The 20,082-nt window shown below is 43.9% G+C and overlaps 1 long non-coding RNA gene across 1 annotated transcript; it reads left to right on the top strand.

Moving 5' to 3' along the window:
* The first annotated feature begins 6,447 nt into the window (after positions 1 to 6,447).
* On the top strand, positions 6,448 to 19,649 carry LOC125449123 (uncharacterized). The gene is made up of 3 exons (XR_007246836.2): positions 6,448 to 9,385; positions 16,191 to 16,310; positions 19,147 to 19,649. It is a non-coding gene; the product is annotated as an uncharacterized LOC125449123 (long non-coding RNA).
* The last annotated feature ends 433 nt before the right edge of the window (positions 19,650 to 20,082 follow it).

Raw genomic sequence — 20,082 nt, 5'->3', positions numbered from 1 at the left:
AAAGAAGATAGGTGGAGAGAGTATAGGTGGGGAGGTAGGGAGGGGATAGGTCAGTCCAGGGAAGATGGACAGGTCAAGGAGGTGGCATGAGGTTAGTAGGTAGGAAACGGAGGTGTGGCTTGGGGTGGGAGGAAGGGATGGGTGAGACAAAGAGCAGGTTAGGGAGGCAGAGACAGGCTGAACTGGTTTTGGGATGCAGTGGGGGGAGGGGAAGAGCTGGGCTGGTTGTGTGATGCAGTGGGGGGAGGGGACGAACTGGGCTGGTTTTGGGATGCGGTGGGGGAAGGGGAGATTTTGAAGCTGGTGAAGTCCACATTGATATCATTGGGCTGCAGGGTTCCCAGGCGGAATATGAGTTGTTGTTCCTGCAACCTTCGGGTGGCATCATTGTGGCACTGCAGGAGGCCCATGATGGACATGTCGTCTAAAGAATGGGAGGGGGAGTGGAAATGGTTCACGACACTGTTCGTCCCCTCCCCCCACTGCATCACACAACCAGCGCAGCTCTTCCCCTCCACCCACTGCATCCCAAAACCAGCCCAGCCTGTCTCTGCCTCCCTAACCTGTTCTTCCTCTCACCCATCCCTTCCTCCCGCCCCAAGCCGCACCTCCATTTCCGACCTACTAACCTCATCCCACCTCCTTGACCTGTCCGTCTTCCCTGGACTGACCTATCCCCTCCCTACCTCCCCACCTATACTCTCTCCACCTATCTTCTTTTCTCTCCATCTTCGGTCCGCCTCCCCCTCTCTCCCTATTTATTCCAGTTCCCTCTCCCCATCCCCCTCTCTGATGAAGGGTCTAGGCCCGAAACGTCAGCTTTTGTGCTCCTGAGATGCTGCTGGGCCTGCTGTGTTCATCCAGCCTCACACTTTATTATCTTGGATTCTCCAGCATCTGCAGTTCCCATTAGCTCCGAGAGTCTCTGATTCGAGTCTAGCAGCCTACGCCGGGTGTTCATAAAACCTCCCACTCCAAACTGACTCCATTTTTTTTCTCTCGGTACCCGCTTTTCTGTCGCTCTGGCTCCAGAATTTACTCAGGCTCTGGTCACAGCGGCACTGTGCCGGCTGCGTAAATTCTCACGTGTTGTCCTGCCCCTCGTTCACTTCTATTGGTTGGAAGACCAGCCGCAGCCGCATGGTCCTCCCGTCCCGCCCTCCCCTCTCCTATTGGTTGCTGAGCTGTCGTCAATCAGCCTGTCCCCATTGTGAGGGAAGTGTTGGGATCATCCCTCTCTGTCAGAGACGATAAGAACTGCCGATGCTGGAGTCAGAGTTAACCCAGTGTGGAGCAGGAGGAACACAGAAGGGCAGGCAGCATGAAAGGAGCATGAAAATGGAGCTGGAGGAGCACAGCAGGGCCGGCAGCATTAAAAGAGCAGGAAACCTTTGTTCCTCCAGCTCCATTTTCATGCTCCTTTCATGCTGCCTGCCCTTCTGTGTTCCTCCTGCTCCACACTGCGTTTTCTCCTACCTCTCCCTTCTCCCTGCCCTGGAATTAGCTTCATCATTCACAGTGAAGATGCCAGTGTCAGTCAACGAAAGTGCTGGTGACCATTCATACCCACAATGTCATGAGCAGTTAGACAAAGGCAATAAATGCTGGCCTAGCCAATGATGTCCACATCCTTTGAGTGAAGAAAGGCAGCGGTCCAGGTCATGGTAACTTACTGCTCAAATGAAATTATTTTTCGACTTACTGATTTTATTTCACCAAACATCGATATATTACAGCTAACATGGGCCTGTCACTCAGCAGGAATCATCACCTCTCGGAGAATTTTGGGAATGCTAATCAGTTGTGATTGGAGACAAGGTAAAAACTAAGAGAAATGCGGATGCTGTCTCTCAGGAGCAAAAACAGAAGTTCACGATAAAACTCGGTAAGTCTGGCAGCTTCGGTGAAAACAGAATCGGAGTTAATGTTGGGTCCAGTGACCCTTCATCAGAACCGGAAATTCTGATTTTGTCTTTATAGATGCTGCCAGACCCGCTGAGCTTTTCCAGCAACTTCTGTTTTTGTTGGGGACAATGTGTTGGGACACAAGAGATTTTTCAGAAACAAGAGAGTAAAGAATGTTTGATTAAAAGTGGAGTTGTAATTTCTGACTCTCTATCCTGAACTGACAGTGATGATGATTTTTATGATTTTATTTTGCACAGCAACTTGATTCTTTAGGACCTGTAATTCATTGGCCTGAGAATCGAGAAGCAGATGCGTTTGACAGTGTTGGCTGCTTCAAACGTTTTAACTCACCAGTTAAACACTATATCCTATGCACCAGTTATGAGAGTGTTCCAGTGTAGGTCCTTTGGAAAGGGCTCTAACCAGTTAAACAAGCACCACAAAATGACACCATTAAGAGCATGGAGAGACTGTACGTGTGCTGTGTGTGTCAATGAGGCTCGAACTGATTATCGAACCGTAAGGGATACAATTAGAGATTGAATGAGTGTTTTGAAGGTATGCAGCATTTAATTTGCATTCTCATTGGAACCACATTCAGCACAGTATATTGCCAAAGATATGGGTTGTGGGACTTACTAGGTTCTTTTGCTGAACAGATTTTGGGTTCCCCATGGCAAACTATTGCAGATTTGCTCTTGAGTCAACTATAGCTCACGTGGTGAAGTTTTTGAGGGGAAGTAAAGCAGGACAGTTTGCCCATCTCTGCTTGAGGAGAGGAAATCCCCAGAGGTGACCTCTGTGAGAGGCTGTGGGTCTTGTGGCAGTAAGTAGCCAATTGAATAACTAACAGCAAACCAAAGAAATACAGATGCTGGAATTCAGAAAGAAGAACAGAAATTGCTGGAGAAAAGTCAGCAGATCTGGCAGCATCTTTGGAGAGAATGCAGTGTTTCGGGTCCAATGGCCCTTCTTCAGCTCTCACATCTTGATGGCAGCAAACTATTAGTTACAAACCCAGAAGGGAAAGTGGAACTAGTGGAGAGTGAACAGGAATCAAACTAGCATGGAAAAGCAGCTGGAGTGAAAGCACAGATTAATTGATTTGATTTATTGTCACAAGTACCGAAGTACAGTCAAAAACTTTGTTTGTGCACAGTACAGGCAGATCATAGTAATCAAGGACATACAGATTATAGGGTGAGAAATGAAGTGCTTGGACAGATAAAGAATACAGGTTACACTGCAATGACGTTGGCAGCCTTTCTGCAGCACTGAGAGGTGTTTATGGAGTCAATGGATGGGAAGTTGGCTTCCATGATTGTCTGGACTGTGTACACATCGTTCTGCCATTTCTTGTGGTCCTGAGTAGAACAGTTGCCATACCAGGTTGTCATGCACCCAGATGATATGTTTTCTGTGGTGCATCTATAAAGGCTGGTGAGAGTCCTTATGGACATGCTGAATTCCCTAAGCTTCCTGAGGAAGAAGTGGAATGATGTGCCTTCTTCACTGTCGCATCTACATTGGAAGTCTAGGACAGGTCATCAGTTATTGTCACTTCTGGGAACCTAATGGTCTCAACCTTCTCAAGATCTGCTCTGTTGATGTATGTGGACATGTGTTCTCTTCTTTTCTTTCTGAAGTCAATAATCTGTTCTCGCTGAGGAGCTGAGCAAGTGTTGAAGATGGAAGTGAGTCAAAAGGACGGATGTGTTTTCCCTGTCTTAGGGATTAATATTTCAAGACAAATTTCCAGAGATTGAAAATTTAACGAGCAGTGTTAGAGAAAATGGCTAGAGTTTCTCCAGAGAAAGTTGGACCAAAGAGGTATAATTGTGATCAATCTATAACTTCTTATGGATTCACAAAGGCAAAAACAGAGACAGAAGGGAGTCTGGTGGATTACTGTTTGAAGGGAAGTTTCTCCGTTTTTCTCAAAGATGGAAGTGAGAAAGATTGTAATCCTGGGAGTTACGGACTCGGCAAAAGTTTTATTATGATAAGTAGATTGACTTTTCTTCAAGATGTTTGTTGCATTAATACAGTGAATTTTTAGTAATTGTGTGTACCTCATTTTTTAGAATGAATTTATATTGTGTTCTGGTAAATAAGTATTATTGCCAACTTACAAATGAATCATGTGGATTATACATTGGAATTGATATAATGAGGTGTATAACGTCTCCACAACTTGTGATGGAGTGCCACAGCATTTTTTAAAATTCATTCATAGCATGAGGACATCCCTAGCACTGTGGCATTTATTGCTCATCCCTAATGGCCCAGCGGGCAGTTAAGCATCAACCACATTGTGTGGGCTTGGTGTCACATGTAGGCCAGATAAGGATGACAGATACCCTCCCTAAAGGGCAATAGTGAACCAGATTTTTTTTCCTGACAATTGACACACAGTCAACGTTAGATTCCTGATTCCAGATTCCAGATATTTTATCGAATTCAAATTCAACCTTCTGCTGCTGAGGAATTTGAACTGGGTCTCCAGAATGTTGTCCAATCTCTGGCTTAATAGTTCAGCGATAATGCCACTAGGCCATCGCCCCCCCCCTTGCAGTTCAAGAGCTATGTCGGTGAGTAAACATTCCTTGCCTATTTGTAATCCATCTGAGCAAAGAACTGATTCAAATAAAAATACCGATGTATCTACTTCAGTTATGGACTGTACTCAGGCAGCAAAAGTGTCTGCAAAATCACAAATTATATACTTTCAATGGCATAGACAAAGGCCTCAGTGACCTTGGACTGACCGTAACTCTTAAGATTTATTTAAATGTAGAAAAAAACAATGAAGTGTGGATGCTGGAGAAAGATAAATTGCGAGAGAAACTCAGCAAATCCGGTAGTATCTGTGGAGAGAAAGTAAAATGAATGCATTGAGTCCAACGACCCTTCCTCAAAATGGATCTTGACGCAAATGTCTCTGGTCTCTCTCTAAAGATGCTGCCTGACCTGCTGTGTTTTACCAGCAATTTCTTTTTTGTTGTTGAATTGGGGATGCATTCCAGTGCTGAAATAATACAGAATACAACAGTGAGGAATTCAGCAATGAACAACTCACAACAACTTATGTGGAAGGCTCGAAATACAAAGAAAAATGAATGTCCAAATTATGAATGTGTTGATGGCACTCACAAAGAGTGAAATAAATGTTCTTCTCAATGTGATCAAGGAGAACTGAAGGTCAGACCAACCAAGAATATGACTCTTAAACATAAAATGGATTTTGATAATGTGACCAAGGAAGATTGTAACCAATGAAGTATCAAGTTGTTGGTCTTTATGGTGAACCAAATGCTTTTTCCAATTGGTTCTGACAACACATATATTTGAATCTTCTCCAAGCAAAAGAATTCCAGACAACTGTTGGAGGGAGGTACAGTGGCTCAGTGGTTAGCACTGCTGCCTCACAGTGCCAGGGACCCAGGTTCAATTCCACCCTCAGGCAACTGTTTGTGTGGAGTTTGCACATTCTCCCGTGTCTGCATGGGATTCCTCCAGGCACTCCAGTTTCCTCCCACATTCCAAGGATGCGTAGGTTAGGTGGATTGGCCATATTAAATTACCATCTAGTGTCCATGGATGAGTAGCTTAGGTGGGTTATAGGGGGATGCATCTGGGTGGGATGCTCCAAGCGTCAGTGCGGACTTGTTGGGCTGAAGGGCCTGTTTCCACACTGTAGGGGTTCTGTGATTTTATGACTGCATGCCCGACTGAGAAACCACAGTGAGATCAAAGCAAATATCAGAGGGTTGTGTCATAATTTTCTGGTTTGTCCCCAAATAAGTGCATGGACCTTCAAGATTTTTTGGAAATGAGGGAACTCTTAGGAATAAGAGTAAAACTGGGGTCAAAGGACATATAGAATCATGGTTCATGTCAGAGGGCTTATTTTGTTTTCTTTTCAATTATGTATGGTGGAGTTTGTTTCGGGAAGTGGTGCCTAAATATTTCAAATGCTTACTGAGTATTCATATTTTCCCTTAAATATTGAACAAAAACAAAGTTGCTGGAAAAGCTCAGCAGATCTGGCAGCATCCGAGGAGGAGAAAACAGAGTTAACGTTTCGGGTCCAGTGACCCTTCCTCAGAAATGTAGAGCTGGATGAACACAGCAGGCCAAGCAGCATCTTACGAGCAGAAAAGCTGAAGTTTCGGGCCTAGACCCTTCATCAGAGAGGGGGATGGGGAGAAGGAACTGGAATAAATAGGGAGAGAGGGGAGGCAGACGTTTCTCCCTATTCTCCCACTTTTCTGACGAAGGGTCTAGACCCGAAACGTCAGCTTTTGTGCTCCTACGACGATGCTTGGCCTGCTGTGTCCATGCAGCTCGACACCTTGTTATCTTGGATTCTCCATCATCTGCAGTTCCTGTCATCCCTGAACTGGACGCGATGCAGGTTCCTGGGGGCGGTCCGCAACATAACCCCGCCCCGCATTCTCTGCGAATGGCTGGAGGACCATTGTCTCCCTACGGACCGCCAGTCACGCCTACTTCCTTTTAATCCGGAACCGACGTCAGGCAGCCTGGACAATCTGTCTCAGAGAGGGTTGGAGACGGGGATGCCCAGAATGGGAGGTGGTGAAGTCGCGAAGGCTTCAGCGATGTTCTGGGGAGGTGACGAGACCCGAGAGACAAGATCGCGCTCCTGCCTCCGACGGAGGAGATTGTGAGACATGGTAGGAAATGAAACCACGAGAGGAGGGGTCCTAGGGAGTTTAAAAAATTCTGGGGGAGGCCTGAAGTCGCCACGGGGTCGAGGGGGAACTGGCTGCCATCTTTGTCAAGGCGGCGCTTGGCACCGGTTACCCGGGTAACTGACCGCCATCTTGGTAAGGGAAAGGCGCGCCGTACTTTGGGGGGAAATCATTGAAGATCTCTGATCAGGAAGGATGCCCTGGCAGAGGTGGGCGGGGTGGATTCACTGCCACCCACTGGAATACCCCCGGCCCTGCCACCCCAAATCAAACTCGTTGATTTGATTTTCTGTCTGCAGACCGAGGCTGGAGAATTAAAACTCGAGGTAGGGCGAAAACTAGGACTGGAGAAAGCGATGGGGAGATGGATTTGGATTTCAGTCCAAAGGGAAATGAGGGGCTGTGGACCTGAGATCTACCGATTCGGGGGAACAAGAGAGGAACATAATATGCCTTACAAACTTGAACTGACTTCTGAATTTCTATCCTATGCTGACCGTGATGACTTTTCTAAACTCCTTATGCAAGTTAAATGTAGAGAAGTCTTTGGTGATATGAAACACAAATCAAATTTCCCGCCAGGGTCTGGTTGACTCATGCAAATCAACACAACCTGAGTACTGATACCCTGTGACTGTAGAAGGAGAAATATTTGTTCTGTCTGTGGGAAATGATTTCAAACATCGGTGTGCATGAAGAGAACCCAGTGATAAACACGCATACCTGAGCATGTTCCAGCGAGTAGTCTGGGGAAAGAACTTTACCCTGTCTCACATTCCAAGTGAGGGCATTCAAATTTCCTGTGGAAAGAACTCTAACCAGTCAAGAAGAATGGGAAATCATTTGCAGTGTGGAGATAACAGGATCAATCTGCATGCGGTCAAGACTTCAATTGATCACCCATCCTGAAGAGATACAAAGATGACATCTCTGCGGAGAAACAGTGGAAATATAAGGATTCTGGTAAAAAATTCAAAAATCCATCGCAGATGGAAGTCCATGGACAAATTCACACTGGGGAGAAACCATTTACCTGTTCCATATTTGCGGGAAGGTATTCAATCAGGCAGTGAAACTCCTGTCATATTAACGAATTCAGGTTGATGAGAGTCTGTGTGTCCAGAGAGTCTATGAGAGTTCAGAGTGTAGGAAGAGATTTACACAGACGTCCTGCCTCATTTTACACCAGCAGATTCACACTGTGGAGAGGCCATTAGCTGTACTTAATGGTACAAAAAAGAATCATGCCTTTATCTGACCTGAATATACACCTGTGAGTTTACACCAGGGAGAAGCTATTTACCTGTTCTGTGTGTGGAAAGAGATTCCCTCATTCATCTGGCCTTCAATCACACCAGCGTATTCACACTGAGCAGCAACCACTCAGCTGCATGTCCTGTGGAATGAAGTTCAAACATTCACCTGACCTTGTTGAACATCAGGAGTTCACTCTGGGGAACAGCCATTCACCTGCTCTCTGTTTGGGCAGTGCTTCGTTCAGTCATCCAGTTTGCTGAGACACCAGTGAGTTCACACTGGAAGTAAGCCTGCACTTTCTGTGGGAAAGATTTCCGGCTGTCATCCACCCTCGTTGAACACCAGCAAATTCACGTGGGGGGAGAAACCATTCACTTGCCCTGTGTGTGGAAAGGAATTCACTGTCATCTGCATTCGAGTCTCACCAACTAATTCACACGAGGTGAAGCCGTTCAGTTCTACTTCTTGTGGGAAGCATTTCAGGCGTTCATCCTTTCTACTTGCTCAGCAATGAGTTCACACCGGAGAGAGGCTGTTCATTTGCTCTGTGTGTGGGGGAAGGGAATCACTTAGTCCTTTCAACCTTTTGACACTTGTGAGTTCACAAGTGAACCTGAATTACGAGTGTACTGCAACAGTTTGAGGAAACTCATAACCGTATTGTCCAGGACAACTAATGGTGTCCCAGCCAGTGAAAGCCATATCCTCTGAAAGAATTGGATTCTGCTGTTGTTGTTGATCACTTCCAGGATTGACAGTCTGAGAATGTTAGATTTGTTTCTTCCAATGTTAACGCACCTTTAACTGGATGGATTTTGGTAATCTGGATTTATTCCTGATTTTTGAGACTGCAGTGTCCCTTTTTAAAAGTACCAATCATGATCCTGAATTCAAGAAATGTGTTTGGATGTGGGGAGGGAATCACATGTCCTGTGCAAGGGAAACACAAAGATCATCGATTTCCAATTAGAAAGCTGACAAATGAGATAATCAAAAAAGCTTCCTCCAACAAATCTCCCGGGCTGAACTGTCCCATTCATGATGTTTATTGCACAGATTAGCAGCATCTCATCTGACAACTTTAGGATGAAGAATGAAATGAAATCATTTGGTTTCAGGGTCCCTGCTTAGTTTGGCATTTTCTTCTCCATTCTCTCAACCTTCGCATTCCCCACCGATACTGGAGAGTTTCCCTGTATGCCGGGTCAGGCAGTGAGTTCTACAATCAATCCAGACTGAAAACCAAGACAAAGAACGTCCTGCTTGAAGTGGTTAACAACTTCTTTGACCTTGAGCCTGTGATGAAGTCATGTCTCTTTGAGGCAGAGTTCAGTACACATGTAAGGGAAGGAGCAAGCACCTTTAGACATCTCTTGAAAAGCACAATGAATAACCTCAAGCTAACTTGGAGCACCAAAATGTTGGTTTCTGAGGCCTATGCTCTCAAATCCTTGTTGTCAGGAATTGGAAAAAAAACAGATGACTCGTATCAATTGTCACATAAGGTCTGTGATTTATTTTTATATGTAAATGTGTACATAATTTTTTCCGAAGGTGATTTTGAACTCGTGGTATGTGCTTTGATCTGTTATTATGAAGGGGTTTAGTAATCCATTCAGTATTTCTGCTGCTGTAATTTGGAACCTGTATGTCTCAGAGTGTGGGTAATTGGGATTTTTCAGAAGCGATAATATGAATTTGTCTGGATGCTTTTTTTTCTGATTGGAGAGAATCAATTACCTTACTTTCGGTTTAGAAGAATGAATATTTATTTTAGTTTTGGGAAAATCCCATCAATCAATCAAGGTCTTTGGAAATCGGAGTTCAGCCTAAAAGGAATAAATGAATAGTGAAATTCACCACTGACCTTGGAGAACCTCGGTATTGGGAGCTGCTCACAGCAGTGGACAGGTTTTTTACAAGTCTAACCATATTCTGTTGTTGTGTAAACCTACAGAACCGAGTAGAGTGAATTTTTCTCATGTACGTTTCATTCAACTCTTCTTTAAAATAGAAAACATATACCACCAAGTTACCCTATAGCAAGTGTCTTTCAAGCAGTGAGACCATTCTATTTTCTGGGTCTGTCAACTGTTCAGGTACAAAGATGGCCTTAAGTCGAGTGATATCTCTTACATCTGACAGGAAGAATATTAGGGAGAATTTCAGTGTTACTGATGATTACTTCTGCAGGAAGTGTGTTTGGGTGCAAATCCTCTTGGATCACATGGAAGGATTGGAATGGCAGTTAGAGGCACTGAGGAATGTACAGGAGCTGGGGGTGTGATGAATGGCATTTTCAGGGAGGTGGAAAAACTGCAAATGCAGTTGGGTAGATGGGTTACCTGTAGGAAAGGTAGGAGAGGTAGTAGGTAGTTCAGGAGTCTCTTATGGCTATCTCCATTTCAAACAAGTATGCTGTTTTGGAAAATGTAGGGGATGATGAACTCTCAGGAGAATATAGCACTGACAGCCAGGTTTCTGATTCCGAGACTAGGTCTGATGTAATGAGGGGAATGGCAGGTTCCAAGTGAAATAGTGTGATAGGGGACTCAGTGGTCAGAGGTATAGCCAAATGCTTCTGCAGCCGATAGCAAGACATCAGAGTGGTGTGTTCCCTCCTGGGTGTCAGCGTCAAGAATGGCATGGAGAGGGTGCAAAATATTGTCAAAGTGGAGACAGAGCAATGGAGGGTCATTGCACACATTGGAAGCGACAACATGTGAAGAGAAAAGGATGAGATTCTGACGAATTAGGCAGGAATTTGAAAAAAAAAGTAGGTCTTGAGAGAAGTAATATCTGGATTACTCCTGATGACATGTGCTAGTGAGAGTAGGAATAGGAGGGTAGAACAGATGACAGCATGGCTGAGTAGCTGACACTGGGGAGAAGGATACATATTTTTGGATCATTGGAATCTTTTCTGGGGTAGTAGTGAACTTTATTAGGAGGAGGAGTTGCACCTAAATCGGAAGGAGGCTAATATACTGGCAGGGAGATTTGCAAGAGCCGCCCGGGAGGATTTAAATCTGTAAGTTGGAGGATGGGAGGGAAGGAGGTGGGACCGAGATAAACAGTAAGGAAAGAAATCAGTCTGAGGCTGGTGCAGTTGGGAATAGGCCAAGCCAAATACTCAAGGCAGGCAGGAGCAAAGCAGAGAACAAGGTAGGACTGATTAAATTACACTGCAGTTATTTCAATGCATGCAGCCTGACAGGTAAGGCATGTGAGCTCAGGGCATGGTTGGTAATGTGGAACTGGGACATCACATGTATAACAGAGACGTAGCTCAGGGATGGACAGGACTGACAGCTTAATATTCCAGGTAATAGATGGAACACGCAGGATAGAAGTTGGGGGGGTGGATAGCGGGGGCGGTGGCACAGCAGAGGTGGAGGTGTGGCGTTTTTGATTATGGATAAAATTCCAAGGAGTACACCCAGGGAGGTTGTTTGGGTGGAACTGAGACATAAGAAAGGAATGATCACCTTACTGGGATTTTACTGTAGACCCCCAGGAAATTGAGAAGCAAACTTGTAAGGGAATCTCAGTTATCTGTAAGAAAATTAAAGTCGTCATGGTAGGGCATTTTAACTTCACAAACATATTCTGGGACTGCCATAGTGTTAAGGGCTTGGATGGAAAGGAATTTGTTAAGCGTACATAAGAACATTTTCTGATTCAGTATGTGAATGTACCGACTAGAAAAGCAGCAAAACATCCCTTGATCTTCTCATGGGAAATGAGGCGGGGCATGTGACTGAGGTGTCAGTGGCGGGGGGGGGCACTTTGGGGCAAGTAATCATAATTCTATTAGTTTTAAATAGTAATGGAAATGGATAGACAATAGACAATAGGTGCAGGAGTAGACCGGATGTTAAAATTAAAATGCTAAATTCAAGGAAGGCCAATTTTGACGGTATGAGCTGGTGTACATAGGACTCTGTGGGAAGCTCGGGAAATGATTAGTGGGCCCCTCGCTGAGCTATTTGAATCATCGATAGCCACAGGTGAGGTGCTGCAAGTCTGCAGGTTGGTTAATGTGGTGCCACTATTTTAGAAACATGGTAAGGAAAGGCCAGAAAACAATAGACTGGTAAGCCTGACACATGATGGTAGGCACGTTATTAGAGGGGATCCGAAGGGACAGGATTTACATTTATTTGGAAAGGCAGGAACTTATTCAGAAAAGTCAACGCAACTTTGACAGTGGGAAATTGTGTCTCACTAACTTGGTTGAGTTTTTTGAAGAACTAATGAAGTGGAGTGATTAGAGAGGAGCAGTTTAATTTAGATAAAATGTGAGGTGTTACATTTTGGAAAGGCAAATCGGGACAGGACTTATACACTTATGCTCAGGTCTTTGAGAGTGTTGCTGGACAAAGACACCTTGGAGTGCAGGTCCACATTTCCTTGAAAGTAGTGTTGTAGGTATCCAGGACGGTGAATAAGGCATTTGCAATGAATGCCTTTGTTGGTCAGTGCAAGGAGTATAGGAGTGATAATGGGAACTACAGATGCTGGAGAATCCAAGATAACAAAGTGTGGAGCTGGATGAACACAGCAGGCCAAGCAGCATCTCGGGAGCACAAAAGCTGACGTTTCGGCCTAGACCCTTCATCAGAAAAAAACATGATGAAGGGTCTAGGCCTGAAACGTCAGCTTTTGTGCTCCTGAGATGCTGCTTGGCCGGCTGTGTTCATCCAGCTCCACACTTTGTTATCAAGGAGTACAGGAGTTGGGATGTCATGTTGCAGTTGTACAGGACATTGGTTAGGTGACTATTGGAATACTGCATGCATTTCTGGTCTCCTTGCTATAGGAAGGGTATTGTGAAACTTACAAGTTCAGAATATATAGAAGGATGTTTCCAGGGTTGGACGGTTTGTAACATAGGGAGAGGTTGAATAAGCTGGGCTACTTTCTCTGGACTGTCAGATGCTGAGGGGTGACCTTAGAAGTTCATAAAACCATGAGGTGCATGGATAAGGTGAATAGACAGGGTGTTTTCCTCAGGGTAGTGGAGTCGAAAAGAAGAATGCATAGGTTTAAGGTGAGACAGGAAAGATTTAAAAGGGACTTAAGGGGCAACATTTTCACACAGAGGATGGTGTACATATTGGAATGAGCTGCCAGCGGAAGTCCTGGAAAATGGTAGAATTACAATATTTAAAAGGCAATTGGATAGGTATATGAAGAGGAAAGGGTTAGAGGGAATCAGGCCAAATGCTGCCAAATGGGACTAGACTAATTTAGGATATCTGGTTGGCATGGACAAGTGGACCCATGGATTTATTTCTTTGCTGTGTAACTTGAGGTTGCTATGATCCGAATGCAAGTGGGAGCACTGAAACTGCTGGAAGATGCCTGCCCAACCAGATTAGGAGCAGTGCTGGTGCAAATGCAGGCTGAGGGCCTGAGAGCTATTGCCTGTAAGAGAAGGTCTCTCACAGACGTAGAGAGGAGAGATTCTCAATCGGAGAAAGAAGCCCTGGAATTTGTGTTGGCATGAGAAAGATTCCATGTAGACCTGTTCAGCATCGAATTAGAGATGGACCACAAGCCATGAGGAGCAACTCCGTCTCCCAGATTATTGTGCCAGAATTGAAAGCCGTGGTTTGGAGATTCTGGGAGGACATCTACGAGCTGGTTCAAGCTTTTACTGTCATGACATCATGGGTTACGTCTAAAAGGATTTTGCTTTTCATTGAGAGATTTTAGCTTCAGCCAGTCCTGTCTGTCTAAGCTTACCTACAACAGTACAGTCTGTTGCTGTTTGTTCGAAACCATTAAATCCTGTAGCTTATTCTCTTTGAAAGTCTCCTGGATTTCACTCTCTGTCAACTTTGAAAAGTTACCTGTCCTTAACCAGGTTGACTGGGAGGTTGTGCTGTAGTGATCGTGTCATGGGGTTTGTTGTCCAGAATCACAGCCTAGCATTTTGGAGACATGCGTTCATTTCCCACCTCTGCAGACAGTGAAGTTTGAATTTGTGAAAATTGAATTTTTTTGAAATAAACCATCAGGTTCATGAATGCCTTTTTAGGAAAGGAAATCCTCTGCCCTTACCGACATGTGACTTCAGACCCACGACAATGTGGTTAACACTTAACTGCCCCTCTGGGCTATTTGTAATGGGCAGTAAATGCTGGTCAAGCCAACAGTCTCCACATTCTATGAGTGGATAAACAAAGCATAAATTTGGTATTCTGGCCCAAGCAGACAGTTTAAATTCGAGGAGTTGACAAAGTCAGATTTTCATAGCACAGTTTAGGTTTGTTTCTGCTTTTCCTTTCGCTTCTTTTTTCTCCAAGGACCAGCTGATATTTACAGTCCTCCCACCAAAGTGGACTCTGATCTATTCCTCAGTTATTTGTTATTGAATTGCGCAAATTGTGAGTTTTGTAATGTTGCCTTGTGTCATTGCCATATTCTTCAGTTTAGATACACAGCTTGTCATGAACAGCAAATTTCTCCACTGAGTTAATTGTTCCTAAATTCAAACCTTCAAAATCAGAAAATGCTGAAAAGCAGTCAGTACATCAGACAGCTTTTGTGCAGAGAGAGAGGGACAGAGTGAAACATTCAGGTCTGTGAGCTTCTTAGATCTGGGGAATGTGAGACATTGAATGGGCCTTGTGCAAAGAGTGGGCGGGACCATGACAAAAGGAAGACAGGAGCGATTGAGTGACAGAAACATTAGTCCCTTGGAAAAGAAACAAAGAAACAAAAGATGTGCCAGGAGCAGATGTGCAACTGACTGAAACAAACAAAATAGGGGACTGTTTAAGTCTGAGGAAGGAAGATTGTAAGTCAGAAACGTGTCATCTGAATCCACTCGTGGTCTTGGTTCAAACAGAAAATTATAGAGCAGAACACGTGGGTCCAAGTTGGAGGTGATCACTGCCTATCGACCTTTCTTTGCTGATCATGTCTGTACTCGGGCAACTTTGGACAGGTAGCTTTCTGGGAAACCTTACATTCATTTTAGCTTCAAGTTTGGTTTGCTCTCACATTTAGGGAAGTGAGAGCAAAGAATGTTCCACAAAAAAAAAAGCTTCAATTGTTGATTTCTATGTTGTGCTTCTTGTGATCCTGATGCTGTCATTTCTTTGTATGGGGATTGAAATGAGATTATTGTATAGGTTGAAATAAACATTGCGTCAAAATCTGACACTGACTGTTCTGAACAAACTCTGAGACACACACGCACACTGCAGTGAGAGTGTTCCAGTTCATCGTCTGTGAGAAGAGATTCAACCAGTCAGACAGCGTGAAAATGCAGTGCATCAATTACAGCAGGCAGAAATGTTCACACATTCCGTATGCAGACATGACTGGATAATTTGTTGGCAATCTGGAGAGACACAAGGACATCAGCACTAGGGCGAAAACATGGAAATGTGAGCACTGTGGGAAGTGATTCAAATTTCCAACCCAGTTGGAAACCCATCAATGCAGTCACACTGGGCAGAGGCTGTTCACCTGCTTCAAGTGTGGGAAGGCATTCATTCATCCATTCAACTACACCTCAGATGAACTCAATCGCTCCCGCGAGAGGCCTTTTAAATGTTCCAAATGAGGAAAGCTTTCAAAGCAAAGAGAATCTGCTGCCACACCAATGGGTTCACAATGGGGAAAGCCATTCCCCTGCTCTACGTGTAGGAGAAGAGTCACTCAGTTAACCAACCTGGTAATACATTAGAGGGTTCGCACTGGGGAGAAACCCTCCACTTGCTCTGAATGTGGAAAGACATTAACTCAGTTTTCCACCCTAGCTACACACAAGCTTGTTCACACTGGAGAGAAACCATTCATCTGCTCCAGTTGTGGGAAGTGATTCACTCATTCACTCCTCCTTTATTGAGGCATCAGCAAATTCACAAGTGACTCCAGTTATTGGATTTTGCTGTTGTTGCAGCAGGTAATCACATCCAGGAGTGAACCGGGTTCTCTCTGATAGTTGCAGCTTATTTCAGTTCATGTTAATCATCTCTGTAGCTGGGCTGGTGGTAAGTAATATGGAGAAAGATTAAATAAATCAGTTTTACACTAAACACAGTGTTACTCTTTCATTGCTCTGAGAAAGTAAGCTGTTTGGTGTCCTGTTACTGACCGCTTTAATGGAGGATTTGTATTTTTATGTTATATTTCACATTTCAAAATGCCCTATAATGCTTTATAGCCAGTGAGGAACATTGGAAGTTCAGTGACTGTTTTTAATTTCAAAAATACTGCAATCAAATTGCAACATCCTGCACTGAGATCTGTGATTTTGACAATGTATTATGTTCTATTGTGTTTGTTCAGGTATGAGCATTGAGCAATTCACCAGAGAGGAGTTACTTGCTCTACAGAATAGCATTTTGGGAACTTACAAACCCAACTGAGAGGGCAGATGAGGCCACAGTTGAACGTTGCATCCACAATGTGAGTACAATGCTGCATCAGAATTACAACCTAGTTCTTGCGCATTGTCTGAACTGACCTCCTGGATCAGAGATGACAATGCAACCACTGAGCCATGACTAAGACCCCATTATTACTCTAGCTTATTTCAGTTCTCAGATCTTCGGTTCCTCTCTCGGCTAAGTGTTAGTTATGTGTCTGGGAGTCACAGATGACTGAAGTAAGGGGTTCACATCATGACCCTTTTGTTCAAATGATACAGTTAGGTAGGATACATAAGCAAATCAGAGCAAAAAGAAGTCCAGCGCATATGAGGAGGAAATCGTTCACTACTTGGACAAATGGATGTTGTGAAATCATGGAATGCTGTCTCTATGATTTGGTGGTTGTTTCCTTGGAATCTAACACAATGCTGGAGAAACTCAGAAGGTCTGGCAGCATCTGCAGAGAGAGGAACAGAGTTAGCATTTTCGAATCAAGCATGGCATCTTCAGAACTTCCAGAGACTTGCAGAAATTCTATTGAAGAAGTTCAATTTCAGATTGCCAACAGCATCTCATTCAGCCAGGGAAGGTGGAACGCATGCAAACTGGATGAGTTATGCATGGGCAGACTGGGACTGATGTCTTTGGGGGGTATACTTGGTAGACTGGTTGGGGAGGGTTTAAACTAGTGTGGCAGGGGAATGGGAGCCAGGAGTGGGACAGTAGATGCAGAAAATGTGGGAGAGGTAGAAACCAAGACAAACGTGACTAAGAACAAGAACAGGCAGGGAAACACTGCTGAGAAGAGCAGGGGAGGTGTTCTGAAAGGCATGTGTTTCAGTGCAAGAAGTATAATAGGCAAGGTCGATGATCTTTGAGTTTTGATTAATACTTGGAGCTCTGATATTATTTTGATTATGGAGATTTGGCTGAAAGAGTGACAGGATAGGCAGCTGAATGTCCCAGGAGTTCAATGTTTCAGGTGTGATCAAAAGGCATGTAAAAGGGGTGGGGGAGTTGCATTACTGGAAAAGGAGTATCTGACAGCTGTCCTGAGGGAGGATACATCAGAGGACTTGTGCAGTGAGGCAATATGGGTAGAACTCGGCTGTAGGAAAAGTGAAACCACAGTGCTGGGGACATAGTACAGCCCTCCCCACAGCTAACAGGAGGTAGATGACAGAATCCGAAGACAAATGTAAAGATATAAAACTGCAGGGTTGTTACGGTGGGTGATTTTTTATCTCCCCGACTTGACTGGGACTCACTTCATACGAGGGGCTTAAATGGGGCAGAATTTATAAGGACCATTCAGGAGGGTTTCTTGACACAGTACAGAAACAGTCCAACCAGGGAAGGGGTTGTACTGGACCCAGTTTTGGGAAATGAGCCCAGCTCTTTTTCACTGGAGTTTGACTGGGGCAGTGTTTCAGGAGTAGTGACCACACTGTCACTGTTAAGGTACTCATGGACAGGGATTACAGCAGTCATTGGGTGATCATGTTATATTGGGGGAAGGCGTATTACAACAATATTAGACAGGATCTGGAGGATGTTGACTGCAATTGGCTGTTTGAGGGTAAATCCACATTGGACATGTGCGGCATTTGATAAGAGTTCAGGAGAGGCACGTTCATGCAGGAATGAAGGATAGATATGGTAGTTACATGAATCTTGGTTGACCAGGGATGTTATGACCTTGCTCAAAAAGATAAAGAAAGCATACATAATATAATGAAGGGGAGACCGAACCCTTGTGATAATTAAAAATGAAACACAAGCCCCAATCTGTTATGGCAGGAGTAGAGGACCCCTTCTAATAATTAAACCCGAAACACTCAGAGAAGCTTGCCTCACCTCCCCTTCCCTGTTACAGTTTAACAGATGAGGCAAGGATAAATGAAAGAAAATCCCTGATTTTACTTATAACATGAATAAGTATACATTTATTTAACCTTAACAGTGAACAAATTAACAGGACTAGTAACAAACTGAATGATTTCCCCCCCCCAACTCCTAACAACAGCCTAACTGAACAAAATTCTACTATTCCAATAAACAAGTCCCACATATGCAACCCAAGTAGTAAGAAAAAAAAAGTAAAAACTTGGCCTCCCAAAGTTCACACAGGAAGTGTCTTCTAGAATGCTTTGTCTTCTCCACTGTATTTCAGTCATAAACACTTTTCTTCTGCTGTTCTCAAGTCATTAATGCATTTCTCCTGCTGATGCAGCTGCCAGGGATATTTTCTTTGTGAGGACTCTTAGCTAAAAGTGCCGTGATGGTGTCTTTTATGGATGATGGCTTTTTTTTTAGAGACCTTAGTGATTTTTTTTTTGTGAGAGCCCAATACTTACTTCTCAGAAGGAAGTTCGCCCTCAGCCTGATTTTCAGCCTAACCCTCACCCTTGCATTCTTTGGATGACATATCAATTTTCTTACAATCGCATTGGTCTGAAGTTGTCAAAACCATCAGGTTTTAAATTCAATTGGCTTTCAATCACTGAATGCTTGGCTTCAATTAATTGGCTGTTCCAGCTCATTGCCAAAATATCAAAACAAACCTAAAGTCTCCATTCACACAGCCAAGTGATACATGTTTCCACTTTAGAATTGGCTATACATCTTCAGCTGCATACGCTCGTTTCTCTCTCTGAATAAATCTCTAAGCTTAGAAAAATGCTTTGTTTCTTAAAGAGCCCACATACTCCATACAGCTTTGTAACACCTCCCCCCTTAAGTAAAAAAATTATGAAAAGATGGCTTCTTTGTTTTTAAATCTTGACATGAGATACATAAGTCAGTAATCTATATTTGCACCCTTCACTCTTATTCTGCATACATATGTCATACGGACCGTGCTGTGATTGTAGGAACTGCCGATGCTGGAGAATCTGAGATAACACGGTGTGAAGTTGGATAAACACAGCAGGCCAAGCAGCATCAGAGGAGCAGGAAAGCTTGATGTTTCAAGTTGGGACCCTTCTTCAGAAACAGGAATTTTCTGAAGGGCCCCTGGACCGTACTGTGCCTGCCTATCGACATATTTTCTTTCAAATCTGTGATAATGCATCTGCAATAACATTTTTACAACCTGCATAATGTACAATTAGTAAATTAAAAGCCTGTAACATAAGACTCCAATGAAATTGTCTTGTATTCTTATCCTTAAATCTTTCCCAAAGGAGGGTTGTGAGAGAAGGCTGTGGCCTGCACATGCACCAAACTCAATAATTCTTTTTTAATGGCAGGGTATTTTTCAGGTGGATATTGAGTTTCTTTGAAAAAATAATGAATTGGCCTTTCAATTCCACCAGCATCGTGCTGCATCAACGTAGCTCCAACTCCTACAGTGCTCGCGTAGACAGTGACTTAACAGGGTTCAAGAAATCTGGTGTGGCTAAGACTGGTGTGGTGCTTAATTTCTAATTGGACAATATGTTCAAAGCCAAGTTACTGATTACAGTTGCTAATTGCTAAGAATTACACTAACAATTACACTTCTTCATTTTTGAAGAAGAGTCTAGGCCTAAAACACTTTCCTGTTCCTCTGATGCTGCTTGTCCTGCTGTGTTCATCCAGCTCCACACCTTGTTACCTCACACTAACAGAGATAATGGGAACTGCAGATGCTGGAGATTCCAAGATAATAAAATGTGAGGCTGGACGAACACAGCAGGCCAAGCAGCATCTCAGGAGCATCTGATGAAGGGTCTAGGCCCGAAACGTCAGCTTTTGTGCTCCTGAGATGCTGCTTGGCCTGCTGTGTTCGTCCAGCCTCACATTTTATTACCTCACACTAACAACCA

The sequence above is a fragment of the Stegostoma tigrinum genome, chromosome 43 (assembly GCF_030684315.1).
Source record: "Stegostoma tigrinum isolate sSteTig4 chromosome 43, sSteTig4.hap1, whole genome shotgun sequence".
In the NCBI taxonomy this organism is placed as follows: Eukaryota; Metazoa; Chordata; class Chondrichthyes; order Orectolobiformes; family Stegostomatidae; genus Stegostoma; species Stegostoma tigrinum.
This window is presented reverse-complemented; position numbering and strand designations above follow the sequence as displayed.